Raw genomic sequence first — 9,884 nt, 5'->3', positions numbered from 1 at the left:
AACTAAACGATCAGGTGTACACTAGCAGATGTCCAGCTGAATGGCACGAAGGCTGTTTTTCAAGCTGTGTGTAGACAGGAGCTGCACTGGGGAAGTCCTTCTTGACCTGAGTTTTAGCTTTGTGTAAGGGCGCTTGCCGGTCTAGAGAGTTTTATTGCCCTTCATTTTTACTGATGAATAACTCATACACAGAAAACGCCACGTAGTGCCTGGCCTCACAAATTACAAAAATTGACACATGCGTCTGTGATCACCACTCAGCCCCCAAGTTAGAGTGTCCCTTGCAGCCACCCTGGCCCTGTGCTCCCTCTTCTTTTTTCCTCTATTCACTCTTTTCACTCTGGCAAATTCTACCCAAGGGGTTATGTTCGCCTGTTTTCAAACTCAGTGTGATGATTGGAACCACATAGTACGTTTGCTGTGTGTATTACCAGGGCGTTTGTTCAGGAGCACTCACGGGAGGACAGGCCAGGCAGGGCATGGAGCAGCACTCTCAGCCAAACTGCCCCTGGCCCTGCCCCCACACCGCCACTCCCAGCACACGCAGCCAGAGGTGAGTGCCAGGCGGATCCCTTCATGCCAGAAATTCTTCTGAATTCCTCCAGCAGAACGCATTTTAAAGAAGGAGATGAAAATTAAGTTGAATTCTGATGACATTCCCTGCGTCCATCTGAGCAGTTCGTTCCTGACACTGAGTTCCACTCTGGGCAGGGACACCTGATCACTCGGGCGTCACACCTGTCAGCCCAGAAGGGCCTTTTGCCCTGGGGCATAACCACAGTGTGGGTGCTCAAGCCAAAGAAACTAGAGAAAAACAGAAACACAATAACTGTCTACTTGGAGGCAGGGAAAATCCCCTTTAGGGCCATTGTCCTGGTGTGTGGCCTCCCAGTCCCTTAGGGAGAGCCACTTAAAATGACGCAATTGATGCATCTCAATCTGAGGTGACATAAAATACACTCCTCTTCCTTATTCCCAGTTACTTCAAATGTGCAGTATGAAATCCTGTGTTCATGAAATCAGCTTTCAAACAAACCCAGTAGAGTTTTGCAAAATATTTGCTCTAAGAGAAGTTAGGGAGGTAAAGCCTTCCCCACTCTTAGGCCTGTGTTCCTCCATTTCTCAAAACTCTGTAGATATTACGGATATCAGGATGCAATGTAGAATTTAATCCTTCTGGAATCTTTCTTGAATCCTTCAAGGCAATTTACAGCAAGTGGAATTTGCAGAATTGTGGAGAGTGGTGATGAGAAGGTAAGACAGGAGAGAGGGAGAGAAAGGAAGGACAACAATTTTGAGCAGAAGATTTTGGATCAGGCTATGTCATCTAAAGCTTAGGAAAGAAGTAAGTTTGAACACGGCACATTGTACCAAGGCACTGACTGCAGGCCTTGCCCTGCGGACCCGCTCCTGGGAGGAGTGCAGGCTCAGGGAGCAGAGAGCTCACATTGGTCTGCGCCCCACGGGAGTAACTGAGAACCCATGGTCCCCTGACGTTCATGTCAGGTCAGACTTTCTGGTGGCTCACACCTCTGTCTGACAAACTGTTTTCTACTCCTGGTTTAGCAAACCAAGCTTTTATCAGCTTATGACCTATTCTGTTAACAACATTTAACATAAGATTGCTTTTTTTTTTTAAAGCAATTTTACTCTGTCACCCTGGGTAGAGTGTCATGGCATCACAGCTCACAGCAGTTTCAAACTCTGGGCTCCAGAGATCCTCTTGCCTCAGCCTCCCAAGTAGCTGAGACTACAGGTGCCTGCCACAATGCCCAGCTAGTTTTTCTAATTTTAATAAAGATGGAGTCTCTCTCTTGCCCAGGCTGGTCTCGAAATCCTGACCTCAAGCAATCCACTCACCTCGCCTCCCAGAGTGCTGGGATCACAGTCGTGAGCCATCATGGCTGGCCCATAGGACTCTTTTTCTTGCCCTAAATCTGATTCTGAGTCGCAGCCATGTTCCCACCCTGAGTGTGACCTTTGGACCATTGACAGAGTCGTGGACTCCACCTTATGTTCATACATAGAACTTGGTGGGAGAACAAGTTTAAGAAGTGTTAGCATCATTTAGTATAAGCTAGGAGGAAGCTGTTAGTTCCTTTCCCCATATCTACCTACAGATGAGCAGAGGTGGAGGAGACAAGAGACCTCAGGGACCAAGCACTGATTGCAGATACGTGCAAAATTCAGGAATAAAATGAGCAAAATATCCAGGAGACTTTTCTTTGATGGTATCCCAAGAATTTTCACTAAATAAATACTTTTTAGGAGTTTTAAGAGGAGCAATGGAATTTGGTTCTGCAAATTGTGTCAGTAATGTCAACATTACAGAATGTTCGCATTGTGCGCAGATGTCCAGAAGAAAGGGGGCGTCCGCGGACAGTTACGACCCGAAGCAGTGACCTTGGCTAGAAGTCAGCCTTGGGTCTGGACAGAGTTTTTTGGGGATGGTTTTTTAGTTTTTTTTAGGACTGGGGACATTATACATCTGGATTTTTCCAGTGCATTTGATTAAAGAGGTAACATAGCGTTTTGTTAAAAAAAAAAAAAAACAAAAACACACATTTGGAATGAAAAGAATTGGGTTCAGACCTCTGAAGTGTCACTTTCTGTAGCTTTGGAGAAGTCATTTCACTTCAGAGTCCAGGTTTTCCATTTGTAAAGTGGAGGTGTTGGATATAAGTAGTTTCTAAGCTCCCTTCAAGCTGCTCTGATAAAGTCCCTTCTGCTGTTATAAAGTCTTCATGGTAGTCCTGTGGTAAAGATGGAAAATTGTAGCCAGTAAGTTTGGTGGGACAAGATTCACCATAGTCAGTGATCACAACCGTCTATCTGTCAGTCCTTCAGTTAGGCCTACAAGGGGGTCTCTAGAAGACTGCTGGGAGGCCGAGTCCACCTTCCTGTCTTGCCATTTCATAAGGGCTGTAGGACAAGGGCTGGCAAAGATTTTCATAAAGGATTGGATAGTAAATATTTCAGCCTTTGGAGGCCTTGTGTTTTTTGTTACAACAGTCAACTCAGCCATGCAGGGAAAAAGCGAATAGAATAAAAGTTCTGTTAATTAATTAGAATAGAATTAGTACTTATTCTATTAATTAAAATAGAATGGAATTAATAATTATTCTATTAATTAATTTGGATAGAATATGATTAATTATTCTATGAAGTAATTGGAATGAATCTATTAGAATAGAATAGAACTGAATTAATAATTATTCAATTAGGTGGAATAGAACTGAATTAATATTTATTAATAGACAATATATAAATGAGTGGATGTGCTCATGTCCCAATAAAACTTTATTTATAAAACTAAGCAGGGGAAGGGCAGGGCAAGTTTCCTTGATACCTGCTGTTGGAGAGAAAGAACTTTTGTGGCCTCCAGACCACAGGTCATTTTCTTGGTTAGGTTTTATTTAGTCTCAGGGTTGAGAAAGCACATGTGTCAGTTCCTGACCTCCAGGAACTTCCCAGTGAAGAGATAGTTGAGGAATGAGAGGGCTGCTCCCTAAGGGAGGGTGATGCCTGGGTGTGGCTCCAGTGCCGGAGTGCGGGGTGGTGAGTGCCAGATTCCGCCTGGAGGTTCAGGCGGACACGTGAGGCTGAAAGGTGGCTGTCCAGATGGCTTCTCTTAGGCAGGGGTTTCAGTGAACTCAATCCAACAAGATGGAATTCAGGCTATATGAGCGTAGGATGGTGAATTTAGACTGTAAAATAAAGGAAAGAAGCAGACAAAAAACAGCGTCTGAGTGGGAGGCAAAAGCTGCCGCTTAGCCTGGAGCTTCATTAGAGTTTCTACGGCCGCAGGAAAGTGGCAGGGGGCACCTGGCTCTCAGCTCACAGGGCAGGGAGCTGCGCCATCCTGTGGACAGATGGTGTCTGAAGGGTTGTTTCCATTTCTTGGCCAGTGCAAGGAGGTGTAGACTCAAGTGACTACTCTCCTGACATGAGGTCACTGTGATGGAAAGGGAAGGAGCAGTCATTGTGTGTACTCTCCACCCTCATGTCAACTTTGTAAGCACTTCTCAAACTTCAGTGTGCGTGTGAATCTGGAGATACGACTAAAATGCAGGTCTGGGTCAGCAGGTCGAGGTGGGGCCAGAGCACATTGATTTCTGACAAGCTCCAGGAAGTATCAGTGTGCTGACTCTGCCGATGTACTTCAAACAGCAAGGATGACGGGATCCGAGACTTGTCTAGATCAAACTTCTGTGTGAGGCTGCAACTAACATTCAGAACTTATACGTGTGTAACTCAAACAGGTGTGTTTGAGAAATAGTGAGGCCCAGGCCAAAATGTGGAAGCCCAGTAATGCTGGACAAGTTGTTAGCGCCTCAAAATTTTAATCTTAATAGTGCCCTGATAGAAACAGTACTTAAAGAAGATTCCAAGGGTTGGATAGGATTCCTAGGAGTGGGCAAATTATGCTTTCTTTTTTGAAATAAGGTCTCTATTATCCAGTCTGGAGTACAGTGGCATCACCCTAGCTCACAGCAACCTCCAGCTCCTGTTTTCAAACAATCCTCCTGTCCCAGCCTCCTGAGTAGGTGAAACTATAGGTATGTGCCATTGTGCCCAGATAATTATTTTATTTTCTGTTGAGACAGGGTCTCATTGTTGCCCAGGCTGGTCTTAAACTCTTGACCTCAAGTGATCCTCCCACCTCCACCTCCCAAAGTGTGGGATTACAGGCATGAGCCAATATACTCAGCCTAAAATATGGTTTTCTATGAAGCATTTTATTTTGAAATAATGGTAGATTTATACATGGTTGTAAGAAATAGCATAGAGTTTCAGTGCACCCCTTACTCAGTTTCCCCGTACGGGAGCATCTTGCAAACTCCAGCCCAGTGTTACAGCTGGGAAACTGATGTCCAGAAGAACCCCTCGAGCTGCTCCCTCACACCCATCATCACTGATCCTTCCCCATTCTTAGCCCCTGACAACCATTTCTTGGTCTCCATTTCTATAATCGTGTATGTTAAGAATGTTGCGTGAATGGAATTGTACAATATGTCATATTTGAGATTGGGTTTTCTCACTCAGCATGATTCTCTGGACATTCATCCCAGCCGTTGTGGTTACCAAGAGTTGGCCCCTTTTTCTTGCTGTGCGGCATCCCCCAGGATGGGTGCCGCAGTTTGTTTAATCATTCACCCTTTGGAGGCTCTGAGACATTTCTAGTTCTGGGTTGTTATGAGGAAAGCTGCTGTGAACATTCCTATGTTTGTATGAACATGAGACTTCCTTTCCCTGGGTCGTGGCTCAGGGATTCAGTTGCTGGGTGCATGGCAGTGACTTGTTTAATTTTATGAGAAACTATAAAATTGCTTTCTAGAATGGCTGTTACCATTTTATATTCCCACAGCAATGCAAGAATGATCCATTTCTCTGCAGCCCTGTCAGCATTTGGTGTTGTCTGTTTTTTATTTTTGCTGATTGTGTTAATGGCATTTCTCTGACGGCTGAGGACGCTGAACATCCTCTTATGTGCTTGCTGGTTTGCCATCTAGATATCCTCCACTAAAATGACTCTTTGTGTTTTATGCTGATTTTCTAATTCTTTTTTGCTGTTAAATTTTGAGAATTCTTTAGATAGTCTAGATAATAGTCCTTTGTTTAATATGTGGTTTGCAAATATTTTCTCTCAGCCAGTAGCTGGGTTTTTTTATTCTCTTTCAAAAAGCAAAACTTTATTTAGATGAATTCAAATGTATCACATTTCACTTTTCTGGATCCTGCTTTGGTGTCAACTTTAAGAACAACCCCTTCCTAACCCTAATTCCCTAAGGACAGTGCTTACAAATGTGTGGCTTACTGATGAAAAAGGATACAAGATAGCAACAAGCACGAAGGGAAGGCCCGGCACGGCGGCCAGAGGCTGCTCACAGCCAGCAGTGTGGGGACCTGAGGCGGCACCGGCGCCCTCCAACGTCCTCCCTCTGCAGCCACCTGCCAGATGTGTCTTCTCTCTCAGAATCTCCCACTTGTGCTGGGAGTACCTCCGAACCCAGCAGCCCAGTGACATCTCAGCTGGGGCTTCTTGCACCCTGCTGGTCACACAGGCCATCACATCAGAGCCCCTCCCCACACACGTGGTCAGTGAGCAGTGCTAACAAGCAGGAACAACCTGCTCTGAAAGTCACCTCAGCCCCGTGTGCGGGAAAACACCAGTAGTCATCACTGCATTTCATACTCCAATGACGGAACATCTTTTACTCCAGCAAAACTGCTCAGGCCAATTCCAGGCCTGCTGGAATGGACCCTCCCACGTCAGCTCTGTTATCTTCATTGCAATAAGTCTTTCTAGCCATCTTGTTTACTAGGTGGAGATACTCTCACATTTTAAAGGGGCAATGTGGTGCTCAAAAGGAGTAAGTGACTTGCCATGGTGACACAGCTAGAGAGACGGGAGATACCTCTCTGGGGAGGAGGTCACACTACAGGTGTCTGCTCCGGAGGAGGACCTGGGTGTGTTTGAATAAACTGAAGAGAAGGGTAGTGGTGGGGGCTTGTAGGTTCCAGGGGAGCAAAGGAATAATTGTGAACGGCGAGTCTCTTAAGAAGCAGGAGTGAGTGCAGCCCTAGGGAGAAAGGAACAGAGTGTGTGAGGCTATTGGCAGGGCTGGTGCCCAGACTCTTGGCAGCCTCCAGCTCAGTGCTTCTCCACTCAGGTCTGGTGCCAACACCAGCTCCTGGGCAGCATGCCTGCTTCTGAGTCAGCGGGCCCAGGTGGTCCTGAGAACTTGAATCCCTAGCACATCTCCTAGTGATCCTGGTTTGGGGCCCCACTTTGAGAACCTCTGCTCAGGAATGTCAGTACCCCAGGGGTTGGGTGATCTGGAAGCAAAAGAGCAGGAAAGGGAGGATGAGGCCTAATGGAGGAGCCTCTCTGGGATCCCCCTTGCTGGTCTCCTCGTGGAAGTATCATAACAGGTCATCCTGGAGAAACAACATCAAGGTCCCAAAGTGGGATAAACGCCAAGGTGTTCAAGTTAAATGCACTTCAACTGCTTAGCTTTGGTGTGAAAAATTCCCAGTTTAACAAATAACCAGAGAAAAATGGACCATTTTCATTCCTAGTGTGAGGAAAATATTTCATCTTGAATAAGGGATGGAATTGTCACCAACATAATTTAAGCCATTTTGAAACAGAGCATATCCTAGGTAGAGGAGAGAGAATTTGGGAAAGAGTGTCTAGTGGGCAGAAGGACTCGTGGCTGCCGATGCGGGTGGGAGCACAAGGAGGTGTCTGGTGAGCAGTCAGAGCAGCGTCAGGGGCTCAGTTATCAGGGAGGGACTTTTCAGATGGGCGAGACACCTCTGAGACTTCAGAAACCCTGGGGATAAGGCGACCAACATCTTCATAGAGCCAGGATAAAGCGCTATTCCTGTGGCAGCACAGTTTGAGAAGTGGCATAATGTCACTGGAGCACTGGCTTTGCCATTCAGATCACAGGTGACTAACTTGCTGTGTGACCCTGGGAAGGCTGTTTAACCCCTCTGGGCCCAAGAGAGGTCTTTAAAGCAGGCATACTAGCTGGCCCTGATATATAGGATGGGGGGGGGGGAATAGAATAGAGTATACAGAGCATGGCTGGCATGGTGGAAACACAAAGATGTCCTCTCCGCCTCAAGGTCAGAGAGTACACTCTTCATTTTCAACTGCTGAGCCCCAAGTAGCTCTAATTCTTCTCAAACCTTTGTCTTCTGTGGCACCTAAGGCCATAAAGCCACAGATCCTGGGTCTTTGTGGCCCCCTGCTGGCATGGCTTTAAGAAGACCCTGGTCACAGCCCAAATGGGATTCCCACTTAGCAAGATTCGTGGGGAAGTAAACTTTACACAGAAGTAAACAGATAAGCAGGACAATTGTAGATTATCCATAAAAAATAAAGAGGAGGACTGGCTGATGATAAGGAAAGGGAAATGTCATTTACAGAGGGTGGTCGGGAGTGGCCTTCCCCAGATGGTAGAGCATTAGACCTGAAGGTGAGATGGGGCCTCCTTAGGAGGGAGGAGACCATTCTGAAATCCTGGTATCACTGAGACCCACGGCAGGGCCTCAGGACTGGTGTAAAGCTCAAACACAATGCTGATTGTGCTTAGCCAACAGAAAATAAGTAGAACCTTATTTAGAAAAAGTATCATCCACTTTGGGAGCAAGAAGTAGAGTCAGCAGTGGAGTCGGGAAACTCGGGAGGGTGGCTGGCACTCTCTTCCTCTTGGGAAACTTAAATATGATTTTAGGACTTAACAGTTCCCCAGGGAAGAAGTGAGCAGAATTTGCCAAGGCTCATGATCCATGACAAGTGATGGCTTACCAACCTCCTCTCCTTGGCCTTGCTCCCTGGACACAAAGGTCTTCTGCTGAGTAGCAGGATGCCTGGACTTCACCCCTTCTTTCTGTTTCCCTCTGTGTTTGCTCTGAAGGGCTGCAGCTACCTCCCCGGGCCTTCCATGCTGGTGCCCAGTCCCCTCCAGGTGGAGGTGCTGTGGCCTGTGGGTGGGATCTCCTGTCGCCACTCTGAGTCCTTGTGTCACCCGGATGACAGGGGCTCCTGGGAGCAGCAGCTGTTGGGTGGGGCTCTGAGCAGTGTGGCACTTCTGAGCACTGGGGCCTGCGGCCATAAGAGGCCTCATCTTCTGGAGCCGCTGGGCAGCCTGCTGTCCTTGGGGCGCCCACATCCACACCCAGGTGCAGAATGTGTGGCTGAGGCACGTAGATGGGCTTGTGAGTTGGCCTGCGCTCATGGAGATTACAGACCAGAGGGCGCGTGTGAGAGCTGCGGGCTGCTATCCCTCTGTCACCACCGATGCCTCAGGCACCTGTGTGTTGAGTTGCGGGGACTGGAGGTGTCCTGGCTGCCAGTGTGCTTCTGGTCTGAATCTTGGCCGGCCTCAAGGTACCCACAGCTCCTCTGCAGACACAAATTCTCTGTGATGGTGTGACTCAGCCTCTCCACCCTCCCCGCACCCCCGCCCTGCGCCTGCAGTGGCCTCCGCCAGGCCTGAGGCGGAGAGGAGCACCTGCCCTCTCAGAGAGGACTGGGGATCAGTCTGTGAATTAAAGCCCCTTTCCTAGAAATTCACATTCCTCTTAAAGCTTTTAGGAAGACTAGAAAGTAAAGCCACCCTCCACATGTCTGCCCCAGCAGCTGTGTGTAAGGGGGTGTGTGGAGGGGCTCCCTTCGTTCATTCAGGGGCTACACCACAGCAGTGCAGGCACGCTCGGGGGCAGGGAGCGGAGAGATAGTTGTCAATGGTCCAGAAGCTCCGTGGGTTTTCTATTGACAGGTCCATTGCCCTAAGCAAGCCTCCCCCTTGTACAGCTTAGTACAGCTACCCCTTTTCTCTGCAGTGTTGGCTTGACCTCGTTCCCTACAGGTTTAGCAATGGCTTTTTAAACTTTCTGGAGATTTGCTGAGATTTATTGATTTTAAAAGTTAATTAGAGAACCATTGATATTGCAGTATTGTCCACCTGTCAGCAATATTATCTGCTGCTTTGTTCTGTTTCCTTTATATTTTTGGTGAAGTTTTATAGGTTTTTCAAATGATTTCCGTACTTTTCTCATTAGGCTTTTTCCTGAGTGCCTTTTAGGATCTCTTTGTTATGCATACACTTTTATTTCTCCCTCTTTTTATTGTAAACTATAGCATACAATAAAAAAGTGCATTAAAAATGTGAACTCTTGAAAATAAACAGCCACACAATCACTGCACAGATCGAGAACGTGACTGTTCCCCAGGAGTCGTTGATGTGCATGCCCCTGTCTGGGCTCTGACCCTGGCCTCCCCCAGCCATGGAGGTCACACTGTATAAATCACACACACAGGTATCTCCAAACAAATTGCCACTTGATCTGCCTGTTACCTGCACTTC

Source organism: Otolemur garnettii, unplaced genomic scaffold (assembly GCF_000181295.1).
Source record: "Otolemur garnettii isolate 467f Iridium unplaced genomic scaffold, OtoGar3 scaffold00194, whole genome shotgun sequence".
Taxonomy (NCBI): domain Eukaryota; kingdom Metazoa; phylum Chordata; class Mammalia; order Primates; family Galagidae; genus Otolemur; species Otolemur garnettii.
This window is presented reverse-complemented; position numbering follows the sequence as displayed.